At 37.0% G+C, this 20056-nt stretch overlaps 1 pseudogene; it reads right to left on the minus strand.

Moving 5' to 3' along the window:
- Positions 1-1450: 1450 nt before the first annotated feature.
- Positions 1451-9868, minus strand: LOC141579639 (ubiquitin-conjugating enzyme E2 D3 pseudogene; annotated as a pseudogene).
- Between the last annotated feature and the right edge of the window lie 10188 nt (positions 9869-20056).

Below are 20056 nucleotides of genomic sequence, written 5' to 3' on the forward strand. Positions count from 1 at the left end.
TGTTTTCGATGTCTGTGAGTCTGTTTCTGTTTTGTGAATAAATTCATTTGTATCACATTTTAAGATTCCACATGTAAGCAGTATCATATATTTGTCTTTTCCTGTCTGACTTACTTCACTTAGTATGATAAACATTTATATTTTTAAATGGACAATGGTGAGTATCAAATTCTTTTGGAATTTAGATTCCATTGGGAACATTTAAAAGAGTAACAGTTTTATTTTAGACTTTCAATATTCAGATTTCACTGAAAGTCACATCTAGCAACCACTTAAAATTCTGATTAAAAACATGTAGATAACTTAAAAATGTGTTATAGATAGTGGGTACAAAGTCTTGAAATTATTTTAGGGAATAGATGAGCAAATAGGATTGAGGATCAGATCATGAGAATGATCCATAATGATTTAAAGTCAAGATTTCAAATAAGATTAATAACCTGTACATTGAGGGTGACAGAGAACACTGCTTTGAAGAGTCATAGTGCATGGACCTGCCTCTGACTGTAGATGGGATATGGGGTCAGGGGGTGGTGGAACTTGCAGTGTTCCAGTCTGAGAATTGGCAGAACATAAGTCCTCACTCCAGTTTACAGTCCCTGGGAAGCCAGTAATGTGTGGATGAGAGCATGAGTGCAGAGATGGCTGCGTGGGGGAAACACCTGGAATTTCATGAAGTTCCATTCAGATGGTTCTTCTTCGTGTCCCCGCTGAGTCTGAAGCCCGGTTGTCCCACAGCAGTTACCCATCTCATTAATGCACCCTGTTTGGCTTATCTCCCTTCCCTGTCTCTCTTTCCTCACTGCCTCACTCATGCTTCCTGAGATCACTTCCCAAATAAACTACCTGCACTCAAGTTCTATCACGGGATCTGCATTTGGGGAGGGGCACAAACTAAGATATTCGCCGTAAGTTATTTTCTTAAGTGGAATAAATTTAATTTCAATTCAATTTAGCATGTGTTTATTGAGAGCTAGGTTGGCTTTCAGGACACTCGAGAACTATTAACTAATTAATTAAGTGATCAGAGTGGAATTGTCAGGACTATCAGCTGATTGTCTGTATTGATTGTAGATAAAAAGATTTGGGAAAAACTGACCTCAAAGAAATTAATCATTTTTTAAAAACTTTTTATTGAAGTATACTTGATTTATAATGTTAGTTTCAGGTGTACAGCAAAGTGATTCAGTTATACATATACATATATATTTTTTTTCTTTTTTCAAATTCTTTTCCATTGTAAGTTATTATAAAAAAATTGAATATAGTTCCCTGTGCCATACAGTAGGTCCTTGTTTATCTATTTTATATGTAGTAATGTGTGTCTGTTAATTCCCAACCCCTAATTTATCTCTCCCCGCCCTTTCCTCTTTGGTAACCATAGTTTGTTTTCTATGTCCATAAGTCTGTTTTTGGTTTGTAAGTAGAATTTGTATCTTTTTTTTTTTTTTTAGATTCCACATATAAGTGATATCATATGATATTTGTCTTTCTCTTTCTGACTTACTTCTCTCAATATGATAATCTCTAGATCCATCCATGTTGCTGCAAACGACATTATTTCATTATTTTTTTAACGGTTGAGTAATCGAAGAAATTAATGTTAAAAGGAGACGATAAGTGTAGTAAGAAGCTGATCTGTCAAAAGCCAGAAACCAAATGCAGACATAATAAAAGTTGGGTATTTAATGCCCTTCCTTTGGAACAACCACAATTTTTCATTAAACATTTTTTCCTTATGAAATTTGACACTGCTCCCTCATGGAAACCAGGAACCATAAAAGAACCCAAGTGTGGTGTCTGGTTTTTAAACGACGGTTAAGCTTTATTTGTAAGGGCAAATAAGAGTCATGTTCTATTATGGAGTTAATAGGAAATAAGCAAGATTTCCCCCCGAACTTTCATTATGGCTCACACACATGCTAGTAATACAATTATGTAAATGTCTGGCTGAGGTTTGGAGTACTGCCTTTATTATTAACTGTAAAGTTATAAAATGTCTAATTTGCATATTACTTTTTTTTTTTTTTTGCAGCGGTCTAAAGCTTATAAACGATGCTCTATTTTTTTAAGAGAAGTTTTTAAAACAGAGGCTTCTGGCAGTGAGAACAGATACTCTTACCCTGCATTTGGCCTTGAGCTTTGAGCAGGGAGGTATGCTTATAACTCCAGTTGGAGAAAACCAAAATTAGAGAGCAATAATAAGAGTGTTAATAACTTTATGAGTTATTAATGAGTACAGCCAGAGAACTTTGAGGGGGACCTGAATTTCAAAACTCTCTGGGACGGATCCTCTACCCTTGTGACCTTGAGCAAGTGGCACCATCACTTCTTCTATCGGAAAAGATGGGGGCCACTTGGGACACTCAGAATCATCACTGGGGCATTGGTGTCAGTTGGTTTGCTTTTTGATGCTCAAAGTTGCTGAATAAGTTGTTCCTTCTCTGCAACATTGCAATGTTTTAATAAGGAACAGACGTGGGTTGGAAAAAAAAAGACATAGCATGGCAAGGCAGTGCTGGCTGCTTATACCCATAGAATGTCTGAGCTGGAAAGAAGCTTCAGCATCATGACTGTTTAAAAATCATTTTGGGGGCTCTTACTATGTATTAAACATGATGCTAAGTAGTTACAAAGATGACTTCCTTTTATTGTTTTATCTGTCCTGTGAGGTATGTGATCATCTACGTCTTATAGGTGAAGAAATAAGACTCCCTATCAGACATCAGTTGATGTCAAATAAAAGCAGGTATATGATATTCAAAAAAAAAAAAAAAAAGAAATAAGACTCCCAGAGGTAATGTGGTCAAGGTCTTAAACTAGAAGTCAGAGAGCAAAGATTTATTATAGTTTTTTAGAAGCTTTTACTTACTTTTTGTTAGATAATTTGATTAATTAATATATAGTTGTAGTGTGTGTTTTTATTTTATTTTGTGATGGTAAGAACAATTCACATAAGACCTAGCTCGTTAAGTGTTGAAGTGTAGAGTACGTTGTTGTATATCACTGTAGGTATAATGTTGTAGAGAAGATTTCTAAAGATTATTCATCTTGCTTATCTGAAACTTTATACCCAGTGATTAGGAATGTCCCATTTTTCCCCTCTGCTCAGCTCCTGATAACCACTATTCCTTCCACTCACTGATTTTATGAATTGGACTATTTGAGATATCTCATATAAACGGAATCATGCAGTATTTGTCTTTCTGTGACTGGCTTATTTCACTTAACATAATGTCTTCAAGTTTCATTCATGTTTTTGCATATTGCAGAATGTTCTTCTTTTTAAGGGCTGAATAGTATTCCATTGCATGTACATATCACATTTCCTTTATTGATTCATCTGTTGCTGGACACTAGGTTGTTTCCATATCTTGGTGGTTGTGTATAGTGCTGCAATTAACACAGGAATGCTTCTATCTCTTTTGAGATCCTGATTTCAGTTCTTCTGGATAAACACCCACAAGTGGGTCTGTCGAATCATACTGAGGTTTTATTTTTAATTTTTGAGGAAACTTTAGATTGTTTTCCATAGTGACTACACCAATTTTTTGCATTTCCACCAACAGTGTGCAAGTGTTTCAATTTCTCCACATTCTTGCCAACACCTGTTGTCTTTTGTGTTTTTTCTTTTTTGATGACAGCCATCTTGACAGATGGGAGGTGACAATCTCATTGTGGTTTTGATTTATATTTCCCTGATAATTGGTGATATTGAGCATTTTTCATGTACTTGTCCATTTCTATTTCTTCTTTGGAGAAATGTCTATTTGAGTCCTTGGCCCCTTTTTTAATCAGATTACTAGCCTTTTAAAAAAATGTTTACTATTGAGCTTATTATATGATTTTTAACCACTATTCCTATGTCTTGCTTTTCTTCCACCCTCTCTTTTTTGAAATGAGGCCCTTGGAAACTCTGTGATGTTCCAAGATCCCTGGGATGGTAAGTAACAGAGAAGGACTTACAATGTAGTCTTTGACTCCCAGGCTGTACCACTCGTCACCATGCCAGGCTTCCTTGTATGACAGAGGAGATGGCTGAGATGCAGAGGGGTAGTGACATGTAGACTAAGTGTTCTCAGTGTTTTAAAGTAAAATCTACAAGACCTGTAGCAAGATCCCTTGGGTATAAAAGGGAGTTAAACCTCCTTCACTGCCTCTCCTGGATGCCTTCCTCCCCAGAAATAACCAGAACAGGAACGATTTCAATGTCCTTTGGCTGATAAATGGATATAATCATTATTCTTTAAACAGAAATAACTCATCCACAGACTTTTCAAATGACTTTTGGAAAAACAAACAAGCAATTTTATACAGGTAGCCTGGGCAGCTTATTTTACAAATGCCCATTCCATTTATTTCGCAGTTTCCTGAATTTTCCATCAGACTCCTATTCCTGTTGACTTAGCTTTTCATTTACTTAGAAAATCTTCGTTCATCTGAAATCTTGGGACTTCACTGTGCATTACTTTTTTTAGTTTTTATTAAAAATTATCCCTAAATTCTCCTCATTTAAAAGTTTTATTTAATATTCTCTTTTATCTTATTATTATTTACTATTCTCTTTTCCACTATTTCTTCTTACTTTTTGACCTCTCTACACGAGTTCTAAAGATAAAACAATATCCTGAAACTCATGATGACTCCGTGTTTCCCCCTTGCAAAATCTTGTTAACTTTTGGAAGTTAGTGATTGTCCTTTGTAGACGTGTCTGTTTATATCTTCAGAGAATGCCAATGAAGGCTTAAACAATGTCTTCTTTCTACCAATAATTAATTTTTATTTCAAAGGTTTGATGACTGCAACAAGTAGACATTTATTTGTGTGTGTATATATAAGGGTTAAGAATGTGATCTCTGGTTACCTGGGTCAAATCTGGCTCAAATCTGATGTGACCTAGGGCAAATCACCTCATCTTTCTTTGCTAGTCTTCTTACCTGAGAAAGGAGGAAAAACAATAGTATCTATCTCAGGTCTTCCTATGAAGATTAATTCATGTATATGAAGTTCTTGGAACAGTGCCTGGTTCAGAATAAGCAGGAGATAAGTGCTGGCTACTATACAGGATTATAAATTCTCACAGCTTAGCTATTGGTTCTAGATCAGCACTGTCTGATGCAAACATAATGGGAATCACTACGCAACTGATTGATTGATTGGCAGGGTCACAGGTCCAGAATTCAGGCTTTATTTACATAGCTGGGTCTTTGAAGCTTTTACCTTTGGGGAAGTGAACTGTTAATTTTGGCAGAGGGGGCTTTGAATAAGATCGATCATATTTTAACCACCAGGCCATCCAAGGAACTATTTCAAAAGGGATAGTTGAGTATTTTCACACATACACTATTAAGGCATCAAAATTTTTGGTGTTTTCAGTATATAATTTTACTGCTGCTTTTATTTTTTTTTCCATTTTGCACAACAATGATATTCAGTATTAAGCGGCATAATTCTTTCTCTACTAATGAACCAGTTTATCCACTTTGCAAACTTTTAATTGAGGTCTCATTAAAAGGAAATTTATAATGTGGGAACACACAGGAAAATATATTGAAAATCAATAGAAAATACTGTTAAACTGTCATAAAATCTACAATTTTATAGAAGCCATATTTTAAAAAGGTAAAAGAGAAACAGATGAAATTAATTTTAAGAATACATTTTATCTAACTCACCATAGAAAAATGTTTCAGTATGTAATCAATACAAAAATTATTCACAAGATATTGTACTTTTTTTTTTTATCATCCTGTGTCTTTGACATCAGTGCATATGTTACACTTGGACTAGCCACAATCTGGTGCTCAGTGGACACATTTGGCTGTTGGCTCTTGTATTGGGCAGTGCAGATGTAGAATGTCAAACATTAAGATGAGCATTCTGATATAGTATCTCTTTGCCATGGAGAGTTTATGTTGCACAATTGGCAGACTATCTGAGTAATACTATTATCTAGGAATAGGACTGAGCTCCAGAAATGTTGAGAAGGATCAAGTTGGTCTCCAGGGTTCCTCAAACTCCAGTGCGAGGTGTTCCTTCCAGCTAGCACAACACTGCCCACTGTGGTCAGGATCTCAGGGTGGGGCCCACCCAAACCTACCCTCCAGGGCTTTCTACTTCCACATTACTCTCTGTTCTGTGTTGTAACCCCCAGGGACCTGACAGTGATGAAGTTAGGATCAATGCTTGTTATCCAAGGTAGCTATGTTTTTAAAGTCTCTGCAAACACTGAATTAGCAAGTATGAAAGCATTGCTCCTAGAGGAAGTACACAGTTATTTCCTGAGCCTCTGGTCACAGTATTTTCCATCAACTGTCCAACATATAACTTTGTTTTCTGTATTTCTGTTTAAAGGTACCTTATTTACCATATATTGTTGATTCTTTAACCTTGAACTCATGCCCAATAGCACTGTAACTCATGCCTAAAAATGAAGCTTGTTTAATACGTATTCTAGACAGTACTTCAGTGCTAAGCATGGTGAGTTATTTATTTATTTATTTATATATTTTAGTTTTATTGAGATATAATTGACCTACAGTAAGGTGTACAGCATCATGATTTGACTTGAATACCTCATGAAATGATGACCACAAGTTTAGTGAATATCCACAATATCCACTAATTTTGTATCTCATATAGATACAAAATTAAAGAAAAATAACTTTAAAAATATTTTCTCCTTGTGATTTATTCTCTTAACTGTCACGTATAACACAGCAGCAGCATTAATTTTATTGATCAGGTGGTACATGACATCCCTAGTACTTATTTATCTTATAACTGGAAGTTTGTACTTTTTGATTGCTTTTGTCCAACTCCCGCTCCCTCCCGCCCCCTGCCTCTGGTAACCACAAATCAGATCTCTTTCTCCATGAGTTTGTTTGTTTGTTTGTTTGAATTATAATTGACCTACAACACTGTGTCAGTTCCTCGTGCATAACATAGTGATTCGACGTTTCTATACATTTCAAAATGGTCAACATAATAAGTCTACTTACCATCTGTCACCATATGAAGACATTACATTACTATTGATAATATTCCCTATGTTGTACCTTTCATTTTAAACAGTGAAATCACCAACCCAAAGCACAAACATGCAAAACACATGGCAGTAACTAGACTGCAAAAGGTCACTTATCTCATAGGAAGAGAACAAAGCTAGAGGCAGAGTACTGCCTTGACTGACCTCAGCTGGGAATGTGTATGTGAGGAAGCTAAACGTCTGCTGTTTTGTGCATACCCAGGACTGGCCATAAAGCTCCAAAGTATTGATTTTGGGGCTACAGATAAATTTTAGTGAGTAGGCAAGACCAGAAATAATGAGGATCGGCTGTGTTCTTTTCTGATAGCGTCTGCATATTCAGAGATGTTTCTAGTGGATGTGGATGAGCAGTTGGGAAGCCACCAGGTTCCTTCAAACTTCATCACACGGATGATTGCTTACATATGGTGAACTGCCCGCTCCCGGCGAGTGGAGCAGCTATGGGAATGTACAGTGGGGCTTGATTGGGTGGAATCAGCTACAAGCACAGAGAGCCAGAGAATGAGCAGGGCTGAACCCTGGGGAGAGGTACAAGCAGCAGAGCCCCAGACCTAGTGAAGCCCAGATGCAGAGCACTGGCAGGGGTGAGAGAGAAGGTCACCTGAGGAGGAGCCCCTAAGAGGAAGCGAGTTTCAAAGGCCAGGACTCTTGTGTGAATACGGCTAGGGTGTCCAGAGTTGCCTTTTTGGGGGAACTGGCTGTGTGGGGCATAAGCAGATTTCTCTGGGATAAAGGCACAAGGCTGTGGGCCAGGACAATACCCTGGCTCACACTTTGGCTTGCTGTACACAATCAGTGACAGATTATGCAAGAATTAATGGTATTTCCATCTATTCTTTTGTCTCATCATTAATCAAGTTGACCTAATTTTCTTAATTCGCCGGGACTTCACCCTTTGTCTCTTCAAACGGCCTTTTGTTTGAAACCAACAGAATATATGTATATATTGTGATTCTAATTTCATCAAGAAAACAGCAGCATTTAAAATATAGTGATTCTGTTATTATACAAGTTTATCCATTACACAGAACTCTCCTTTGGATAAATCTTCTCAAATAATTTACTTTCTTTTCTTTTTTATTTTTAAGTTGCAAAAAATACTTTTAATGGAATAAAATATTGTTTTAATTTATTGGAACAAAAATCTTAAATGATCAGGAAACATCAAACATGGCCAAATGATATTATATTTGCATGCTAAAGTTAAGAGAAAATGAATAATAAACTAAGCTCAATAATTTAAATCAGTATAATAATCCAAAGGAAGCCATGAGGAAGTATACAATGAACATAAGAGCACACAGACTTCTGTCAAACTTCTCTGTGATGTCTACACATTACATCAAATAGAAGGTCTCGCCCCCTATGCATCAAATAATTTACTTTCTTTTTTAAAAAATAAAATTGTGCTTAGCCTTCTGTGAATTACACAATCCCAGGTCCCAGTAGATAATCTTACACTAAAGTTTATTCTTTGAACTAGGAATGTTATCTGGTTTCATTGTTTCCAAATTGGAACTGATTTTTCCTAGTCCTCATTCTACATACAATTCATTCTCATCTCATCCTGCCCTATTTCAAAACACTGTCCACACCCTACCTGTCCAGGAAAATGTATTTATATTTTGAACAAAATTGACAAGACCTAATGGGCATATTTTCCTACTTTATTGCAGCTTTGCAAAAATTAAGGGATAACGTAGGGAAGAGTAGGAAAAATATATTTGGAATGATACAGTACGGGGCAGTGGGAAGTCAAATAACCAAGTTGGAAAAGGATGCTAAGAAATCAATCAATAAATTAGAACCTGGATAAGATGAAGCTTAGAAAAATCTTCCATCAAGCAGAAGACACTTTTGTTGAAGAGGTATCAGGACAATGATGTAACAGAAAAATTTAAGAAATAGAGAAAGGGTCCCATAACTGTTAATATGAACACAGCTCCATAAATGTTACTTATTATTCTGCTGTGCAGTATAAGGTGGTGGCCAGGAGTTGTTAGCTCAAGTCAGATGGACTTGGGAGTAAATTCCAGGTCTGTTATTACTGACTGACTCTCAGCTTTCGTTTTCTTAGCTGTATATGGACATAAATAGATAATGCACCTAAAATGATTAACCAGATGCCTGAGGCAAATTAACTTATTAAAATCGTTTCTTTAAATGCACATTTCTTAAGCCCCTGCTGTGTCCTGTCTTCAGAGAGCTTATGGTCAAGAGAGGGAGGCAGACAAACAAGCACACGGGTAGATAAAGGCAGATGGAGAAGGAAAAATGCCAAATGTTAGGAGAGCAGCAAACAGAGATCTGGTCTGATCTGAGGGCCAAGGAAGGCTTCCTGAGAAAGTGATGTTGGGCTGAGAAGTAGAGGAGAATTGGGGGTTAAATAGGTAGAGAAGGAGGGGCACGTGGAATAATATTTCAATAATAGTTTAAAGTTTATTCCAGCTCTAATGTAGATAAATCTGACTTTAAGGTGGCATCTTTCTGACTTCATTCTGGAGATTTCTGTTGTATTTACCTCTGTTTTATAGGTCTGTGTAGCCTCTGGCATTAGGAAGTAATCTGGGTTTGGATCACACAGCAGTGAATTAATGGATATAAGAACTTTAGAAATAGTTAAAACAGGAGATCACTGTGATCTTAGACAACTGACACAAATGCTGCCATTACTGTTCATGTCTGGGTGATAAGTTCTTGTAAATGCAATCTTAGGTGGTTTGAAGGGCTAGTCTTTAGGAAATGAATTGTCACCAAGAATACACCACCTTGCTATAGGCTATCATTAGGTCCCATAATTGTGGCCCGACAATGACACATATCATCCTTAACTGGACCTGCTGTACACGCAAAGCCCCGAGGTACTGGGAATCACAGGTTTTTCTGGGGAATTAAATGTTGGCCCGTGTGGCTTGATGGTGGCTTGATGACATTGGGAGAAATGGGCCCAAATAGGTGGGCAGAGGCCACATCAAGCTGGGCCTTTATCCTCAGGGCACTGGGGAACCAATGCAGGACTGTAAGCTGGGAAGGGATGTGATCTGCTGTGAGAATAGAAAGAAAGGGGGCATGGATGCTGGTTTTCTGTTGCTGTCCTTACTGTGAGAGCTGATTGATGGCAGTTGCGACTGAGTGCTGACATGCACAACTGAGAAAAGCGGAGAGATTAAAAAAGAGAGCTCAAAGCAGGGGAGGTGCTTTGATGGGCTGGGTGTGGCTGCTGAGGTAGAGGGAGGTGTTAAGGATGACTCCTGGTCTTCCAGATTGGAAACTGCCCGTGTGGTCGTGCCACTCGTTGCAATGGACAATACCAGCAAAGTGCCACCTTTGCAGAGTAACTTGTCCTTATTTACATGCAGACATGTTTCACGGATCTGAAACCACAGTGTACATTTTGCCTAACAACTTACTTTCATTCACGAAAGAGCATCAAGGTTCATACGCATGTATCTCTGCAAACTCAAATACACGAAAATATTAGTTTGCCCACGATCGTTCTACCCTATTCCACATCTTTCTTTAGCTTTATTACAGACTTGAGAAATTTGAAATTTTCACACTACTTTTAATTATTTCTGAAACTCTATCTTACATGTTATATTCATGGATTTTTAAACAACTATAATTTATGAATCCCCTGATCAAACAGTTATTTTCTCCCCGGAGAATGAATTTAATGCTCTGAGGATTTAGCATCATATTCGAGGCTCTGAACCACATTCCTTTCTCATCTTTATTATTTCCCTTCTCACTCTGAGCATATGGCATTTTTTTGGTTTTTATTCTGTTGGTCCTTCTGCCTCAAATGTCCTCTAAATACGTCTGCCTCAGCTGAATTCGTATCCATCCTTTGAGGCCTCTTTGAAACGCTACCTTCCCTCTGAAGTTTTTTGGAGCCCTGTCAAATTGTTTCTAAACTGCCTCGTTCTGGTGTTTATCTCATAGACAGACTTGCATTAAAGTGCAATTGTTCCTATCATTCTCCTCCTTTAGGTCAGTAGTTTCTAGAACTTTTTTGATGATTCTTGCTGATTTAAATTGGGCTCCCCTAGAAGCAGATCCTGAGATAAGGATTTGGAGGCAAGTCATCTCTTTTGGGAGGAAATTCCAGGAAGTGCCTTTCAGGGAGTGGGGGATGGAGACAGGGAAGGGAAGGAAGCCAGAAGAAGTGTGTTACTTCTCAGACACCCAGGGCTCCTTCCCTCTGGGGCTTCCGAGAAGCTGTGCAGAACAGGCCTCAGGGCTGCTGCACCTTAGGGCAAGGATGCTGGGGAGATTGAGATGGTCCTCTACTGTTGGTGAGTCAGGGGTTGGTTGAGGGCTGCTCAACCCTTGACTCCCCAGGACTTCTGCTATGGCCTGCTCTGCTTCTGGGCCAAATAAACTCCAGCAGCCAGAGGGCCCCTCATACAGAAGTTGTAGATATTTGCAGTTGGTGAACAGGGAAAAATGAGTGCTAAAGGCACTGATAATGTCTCTCTCTCTCTCTGGAATATTTTCTTATTTCTAAGTCATATACAACAGTGACAGCTTCTTCCTTCTCCTCAGAAACAATTAAGAGGACATGGTATTTGAGAAGGAAAAGAGGGTATTGCCAGAGGGGAGTGTGGCAGGGACCTTTTTTTAAAAATTATTTTATTTTATTTTTTATTAAATGTACCTAAAGTTTTTAGCTAATATACTTTAATAGTGAACATATTAAAAATTAGAGTCTAGAGTTTATAGTAGCTGCAGAAGGAAAGTAAAAACTAACAAGGCCCTAGAGTCTGACTGCTTTCAGTGCGTAAGTGCCACCAGCAGTGGGAAGGGGTTATAAAATCTTATCATGGAATGTGAGAGGTATTAACCACATAGTTTAAAAAAGAGCATTTTCTCATGAACAATGTAACATAAGGCCTGTTTAGAGAAGAACTTGGAATTTGCATATGGCTTTAGCTTAGGAATGTGTTACCTGAAATCTTAAAAAAAAAAAAAGCAAGTGTATTTTATGTGAAGCAGTTGAATTTGATTCTTCCCCAGTAGAGAAAAGAGAAAACTGACTTTTTTCATTCATTCCATTTTCCATACGTTTGTAGCGCTCACTGTCCTCTGATTCTTTTCTGTTGTGTTCTCTTCTGTTACTCCTATTCCTCCTCCCTAGTACTGGCTGCTTTTGAAGGTGATGTGATTTCTGGGTTTGTAGCGTAAGTTAGTTTTTCGAGAAATGAATCAGTGCTGAACTGCATTCACAGTGTCTGAGTTATCAAGCATTTAGGAGATTTTTCACCCATACACATACAGAGAAAATAACTTGAGAAAACGTACATAGATTCTCTTATTCATTTGCACGGTTCCTATCACAAATGATGTTTTAAAAGCAGAGAGGTTAAAGTCTTGGTGGGCCTGTGTTACTTTTACTTTCAAGAACAAAATCAGACCACTCATTGGCTAATTTTTCTGTTTCCAATTCAACTTCCCAGCAGAATGCCAATACGGTCCAGAAGTTTAATTCATTATTATACAAAGTCCAAGCGAGTGAAACTTTAACCTCTGTTTCTAACCACTTCATGTTGGTTTTATCTATAATTAACTTAGTGAAAGGCATCTGATGACAGATTCTTTCTTGTGCTTCAATTACCTAACTTATGAGGCCCTCCAAAAAGTTTAATTTAACCCCTTTATACTGAAAAGTGTCACGTGGTAGAGCAGGAATATTAACTAAGAGTTCTAGGTGTTTTAACAAGGAATCCCAAATGGCAGTATTGGATGAGCCCACATGGGGAGTTTATAAAGTGTGGTTGGTTAGGTCTGAGGCATATTATGTTCAAAAGAACACAGTACCAAAACCAAAATTAGCTTCAAAGTAACTTAAACCCCTCACATCTCTCAAAATCAATGCCTTTAAAAATTACTTTTCCCATCCCTCTCCCATCCATGGTTCATATTCTCTGCAGGTGTACCTTGGCCTTTGTTTGTCAAATGTCCTTCACCTGGGGAAACTCCTCCTCTAGCCCCAGAACTCTAATTTCCCATGCTTTTCTCCTCTGCCTCTCACATGATTTTCTGCGTAAAAAAATGTCTTAAAGAAATCAGTCTAGCTAAAGTGAGAGCTCCTTGGAGGGCTGAAAAGAGGAAGACAGATTAGGCAAAGGTAGAATCCTTTTTATAGGCAGAACAATGGAGAAGCCAAGGGATTTTCACAAAATAATCTTTGTATTTAAAGTGTACAGATAGGGACATAGGAAATTTCTTTCATCTGACAGCACCAAGGGGCATTTTATTAATGCCAGACATGGTTGTCTTTTACAACAGCCACTTTGAGATATTAGGGAGATGCATCCCAGAGTTTCACCTTATACTGTGGCTCTTCCAGAAACCCTTCCTGAATTTATATTTTAGAATTGTGCCGTTCATGAGTTCTGCAAGTTAAAGACAGTTTGAGAACTCTCGGATTTGGTAAATAACTCTGTTTGCCATCTACACCTTTCATGATTTTGAAGACTTCATTCACTCTTCTAACTCTCCTTCTTTTAATCTCTCATGTTTAAGAAATGCCTGCATTCTCTGAAGAATTTTGGTTAACCTCCTTGGACCTTCCTCCAGTTTGGCTATGTTTTCACTGAGATAGGCAGTCGGAATTGCTCATGGTATTCCAAGTGTATGAGCCAGTTTTGCATGAGGAACAGCAGCCTTGTATGATTTACATTTAGCATCCCTTTCTGATAATCTTAGAATTATTTTTGGTATCATAGATTCCCAAAGAACTGTTATCTTTAAAAACACATCATTTTCCTTGGTCATAAACAATGTCGAGACTGTCATAAGTATCCTTCTGGTAATACGACTTAAACTAATTGTTGCACCCACCTAGCCTGTACCCACATAAAATATTATTTGCTATTTTTCTCCATACCTTGAAGACTATAAACTTGGGGATTATAACCAGGAATAAGCTGATGGACATTCTAAGATTAAATATAATCATTGATTACATAAGGATGGATAACATAATGGTGGAAGAATCTACTCTTTGAGAGGGAAATGGAAGCATTTATAGTAGGAGGAACCAATAAAAGTAAACTTTGATTTTCAAAAGAGCTTTAAGATCTTTAACTCCACAGGTAAGTTTCCTATTACTTGACAAAACATTTTATTGCAAAGAGAAGATTGACTACATACAGGAAGCAAACTTTATTTACAAGAGAGCTATTCTCCTTCACCTGTCCTGACTTACTTTGACTTCAGGAAGTCACACGATGAAAACTTGAGTTTGCTTATCAACCAATTCAGCTGGTAGACTATGGAAGTGTGATTTAAAGAGTGATCTTGGAAATTCAGAGGTTCCTGAGAGAAATTTAGAGGGTCTGGGAGGTCAAGACTACTTTCGTAATAATACTAAGACATTAATTAAATTTTTTTTGTTTATATTCTTCCATTAGTGCACAGAGTACACAAAGTTTATTGCAACTAACCTTTGAAAAATATGCTTGTTGAGTTTTGGTGTAGTATCAAAGAAGAATATCCACAAATATCTGAAAATGTTATTAAAATGGCCCTCCCATTTCCGATTACATGTCTGTATGAGGCTGATTTTTCTTTGCATATTTTAACCAAAACAATAGATTGCAGCAAATTGAATGCAGTTGCAGATATGAGTACAATTGCTTTTTGTTAAGCTGTGCATTAAAGAGATTTGCAAAAATGTAAAACTCTGTTACTCTCCTCACTATTTTTTTGAAAACTATAGCTATTTTTCATAAAAATGTCATGTGTGTTAATATTTAATGGGTTTATTATTGTTATTTTAAAATGCATAAGTGAATGTTAAATTCTCAACTTAAATTTCTTGTTTAAGGACTTCTTTTTTTTCCTTTATTATTATGACCTCATAATTTCAAAAGGAGAAAAGTTTCAGATATTTCATTATAGATTAGATTTTATTCATCTTGTAGCATCAGGTTTTGCAATAGGAATTTTCCCAGAAACTGAATCAGGATTATTGTTCTCCCATAATTAAATTTCTACTATAGGGACTATCAATTAGCATAACCCATGTAAACAAAAGCCCTTGGAGATCATCAGTAATTTTTGAGAGTGTACAGGGGTGCTAAGGCCAAAAAGTTTGAGAAATGTTAGACTTTGGAGAATCCAAATATCATTTCCACATTCTTTGTGCACATGATTATTTACTTGTTCAAAGGGTCCAGTTATATTTTCTTAACCTACTAGAATATTTATATTTATCTTAGAGCATAGAGCAATTTTCTACTGGCTTAGAGTTCCAAGCTAGATTAGGGTACATGTAACAGCAAGAAAACACAGTAGTAATAGTATGATACAAAGAATAATGTCAATTTTACCTCTTTGTGATTCAGAATGAGTATCTAAACATTCAGTATTTAACCTCCAGATAATACTTTTATAAACTGGGCTTATTATCTTGAAAGTACAAATCTTTCTTTTTCCATGGTGGTAGTAGCCATGAAGAGGAAAATATAGTGTAAAGCCTAGGGAAGTCATCTAATTCTTTAAAAGTTCTGAATTTTCAAATGTAGATAAGACAAAAGTCTCAAAATTCTAGAAAACATTAAACAATGTAAAAGAAAAGTGTACAATAGATTTTCCTGCTTCCAGGATGAGTAAATTTGACCCCAGTGGAGCCGTCTCATGGCTGTATTTTACACACACCTCCTTTCTAGCTACGTGTGAGATACGACAAAAGCAACATTTGACTGAGGACTAACAATTTCTCAGAAAATACAACCAGATCCTGTAAGTCTTTAATGTTTTTCAAGTGGAAACAAAACATTGTGCAACAAATCAAATGCTATCATAGTTGTAACCAGCTGTTTTTGCATACTCAAAGATATACACCAAGGAACTCTTCTATGTGAAAATAGGCAGGATTTAGAGATGGATTTGAATTCCTATGAGATTTACTGCAAAGAAAAACAATTAACCTGTGATTTTGCCTGTAGGGAATGAAGCACTGATAACTGATGTGGTAAGTAGAATAAATGGTTTCCCAAACATGTCTATGACCTAATCCCCAGAAACTTGTAAATGTGGCAAAAAAACAAAAACAAAAAATAGAAACTCTGCAGGTGTGATATTAAGGATTTTGAGATGGGGAAATTTTCTTGGACTACACAAGCGGACCCAAGCTCATCACATAGGATTTATTTATTTGAGCAGTTTCTGTTTTTATCCGTTTACTACTTCTGTTTTGTTAAATTGAGGTACAGTTGACTTACAGTATTTATTAATTTAGGTGTACTACTCAGTGATTCAAAATTTTTATACTCCTTTCAAAGTTATTATAAAATATCAGCTATATTCCCTGTGCTGTACTATATATCCTTGTAGTTTATTTATTTTATATGTAGTAGGTTGTACCTCTTAATCCCCTACATCTGTTAGGTCCCTTCCCCCTTCACACTCCCCACTGGTAAACCATTACTTTGTTCTCTATATCTTTAAGTCTGTTTCTGTTTTGTTATATTCATTCATTTAATTTATTTATTTATTTTAGATTCCACATATAAGTGAAAACATACAGTATTTGTCTTTCTCTGTCTGACTTATTCTATTAAACATAATACCCTCCAGGTCTGTCTATGCTGTTGCAAATGGCAAAATTTCACTCTTTTTTATGGCTGAGTAGCATTCTATTGTGTGTGTATGTGTGTGTGTGTATACCACATCTCCTTTATCCAATCATCTGTTGATGGACATTTAGGTTACTTCCATGTCTTGGGTATTGTAAATGGTGCTGCTTGTACACTGAAGTGCATGTATCTTTTCAAACTAGTGTTTTCATTTTCTTCAGATACATACTCAGGTGTAGAATTTCTGGATCATGTGTTAGTTCTATTTTCAGTCTTTTGAGGAATTTCCATACTGTTTTCCATAGTGGCTGCATCATACAGGTCTGCATCATACAAAGCAGAGTATCTTTCCTGGCTCTGGTGAAAGCAAGGGAGATGTGGCTACAGAAGAATGGTTAAAGGTGCAACATTGCAGGCTTTGAAGATGGAGGAAAAGGACCATGAGTCATGGACTCGTGAGCTGGAAAAGGAAAGGAAATGGATTTATTCCTAGAGCTTCCAGAAAGAAACAAGTCCTGCAGACACCTCAATTTTGTCCTTGTGAGACCCTGACTGGACTTCTAACCCGAGAAATGCAAGATAAAAACACTTGTGTTGCTTTATACTTCTAAATTTATGGTAACTTTTTACAGTAGAAAATGAATACAGCTAGGTTGAAATTGATAATGCAACCCCCAGCTCTTTCTTTTCTCTTCAAGTACACTGTCATCGGAGCTAACAGTATTCCATCTAAATCTGCTGTCCAAATAATTAGATAGGAATTCAATGAGGCACATGTTGCTTTTCTATTTCTTTCAGTGGATTCCCTCTTGAACCCATTTTTAAATATGATGTCAGAGTAGGTGAGGTAGGAAGGCAGTCTCTTGGGGAAGTCATCCTAAATTCTTGCCTTTTCTTTTGGTGGGGAAAGGGAAGAGGAATAGTGAAGAGTCTTAAAAATTACTTAGATCCACTAAGTAATTTGTTGTGGTTATTGAAGATTGAGAGATATATAAATTTTAGTTTACTAAAAATAGAGTTACCATATAATCTAACAATCTCACTCTTGGGCATATATGAAAGATGAAATCTCTAATTTGAAAAGATACATGCACACCAATGTTCATAGCAGCACTGTTACAATAGGCAAGACATGGAGGCACCCTAAATGTCCATCGACGGATGAATGGATAAAGAAGATGTTGTGTATATATACACAATGGAATGTTACTCAGCCATAAAAAAGAATGGAATAATGTCATTTGTCGCAACATGGATGAACCTAGAGATTATTATACTAAGTGAAGTAAGCCATACAGAGAAAGACAAATACAAGATTTGCTTATATGTGGAATCTAAAAAAAAAAAGCAACACACAAATGAACTTATTTACAAAACAGAAATGGACTCACAGATAGAAAATAAACATATGTTTCCCAAAGGGGATAAATTAGGAGTTGGGATTAGCAGATACAAACTACTAGATATAAAATAAACAAGGACCTACTGTATACCACAGGGAACTACATTCAATATCTTGTAATAACCTATAATGGAAATGAATCTGAAAAGGAATATATATATATAACTGAATTACTTTACTGTACACCTGAAACTAGCACCACATTGTAAATCAACTATTCTTCAATAGAGCAAATTTTTTTTAGTTTACAGAGGAGAATGGGTTTAAAGAACGGTTAAAAATTATTTGTTAATTTTTAAAGCTTTGGCTCAATAGTACAACAGTGGGAGGGGAAGGTCAAAGTGGGACAAGAAAAAAAAAAGAAAAGAAAATAAACAGCAATTTAGTAACCAGCTTGGAGAGAGGAGAGCAGTTTCTGTTCCTTCACCTTCATGGAATTCTGTTGACTTAGGGCCAAAGATGCCTAGGGGAAGCCCAGAACATACGAATGGTAGCAGCAGGAAGAAGGGAATAAGGCAGTTGCTCTGGATGTAAAGTTAGAAGTGCCAAAGCAGTTTGAAGCCAGCTAGGAAGTTTGCCAAACTATGAAAACATCACTGCTTACTGCCTTTACATGCTCCACCTGGTATGGGGACCGGGACAATGTTTACACTCAGCATTTTTATTTTGAAACTTTGTCACTGATTTTTATTTAAAGTCAATCATGTATTTTAAATGACTGGCATTAAATTACTTAAGAGTAATTTTTAGTGCCTCTTAGGGCCAACAGTTTTCCTAGGAGATGACAGCTGGGAGTCGGAGGAAAATTAGGCTTACCTGAAAGAATTTGCGTTTTTAGACAACTTTTCCCCACTGTGTCCACTCAAAGTCTACCTGCATTTCATAACCCTAGTGAAAAGGGAATAATTATTTGCCAAAACCTCCCAGAACATGCTGAACATCATGGTAAAAAGAACATAGCATGCAGTAAAATTGCTAAGCAAGGAGGGTAGAGCTACCTCCCTGATCACTTATGTCACATCCAGATGGTGTCCCTGATCCAATATAAATTCCTATCAGGAAACACAGAAAGCAAACCTTTCAGAAGCTGCACATTTAATCTGAAGTCTCAGGGCACTTAGAAAATGCCTTCTCATGGGTATAGGGAGTTTTAATTGCAAGAGGGATGAATTTGGCAGGTTGACAAGGAACCAGAATGGGAAGGAAAAGAGTTTCTATGTAGTCTGAATAATACTCCCCAGCTAGGTTTAGCTTATAAAAAGTTAGCATTTTAAGCTAGTCCTGGCTTCCTTCTGGTCTAGGAAGACTCAGTTAACTTAGTTAATTTCCGAGACATGAGAGGGTTCCTTGAACTCAGCCTACCAGCTGATGTTTGTACATTGAGGGTTCTTTTCTTCTGTCCCTTAATGTTCCAAATAATAATTTGAACAATATTTTAACTGTAAGATGACATTGGCAGATGCCGTTTCATAGGTTCATACCATCAATTACCATTAACTCTGACCAAATAAACTGCAAACTCATGAACACGGGGTAAAATGCTGGTGTTCTGACCGAGGAGAACAATGTCTGAAATACCAAGAGAAGGATGGAGAAAATGTAACACCTCATTAAAAGTAATGTTATTACACTGTAGTTTTTTTTTTTTAAATATAACTAACTCTGAATCAGAGTACCCAATAAATTTTGCACAAGGTGAATGTATTTCTATAAAAACCGTGTTCTTTCCTGTGCTGCAGGATACTGATAAAACACAGGGGTTGGGGAAGGCAGGAAGTGAAGTGTAGCGGAAGTTCCCGCAGGAAGTGCCGCCTCTGGCTTGGACCCTGGGATTGAGCAATAAAACGGAAGTCAGGAGGCTTGGATTTTAGCCTTTCTTCATCCCTAGCTGAAGGATGAGCAAAGCACTTAATTCCTCACTGGGCTTCTTCTCCTGTAATGTGGTGTCAATAACACCTACCCTGAGCATTATGGTAAGGACTGTATCCAAGAAGGGAATCAAGACATCCAACATAAAAC

The sequence above is a fragment of the Camelus bactrianus genome, chromosome 1 (assembly GCF_048773025.1).
Source record: "Camelus bactrianus isolate YW-2024 breed Bactrian camel chromosome 1, ASM4877302v1, whole genome shotgun sequence".
NCBI classification, from domain to species: domain Eukaryota; kingdom Metazoa; phylum Chordata; class Mammalia; order Artiodactyla; family Camelidae; genus Camelus; species Camelus bactrianus.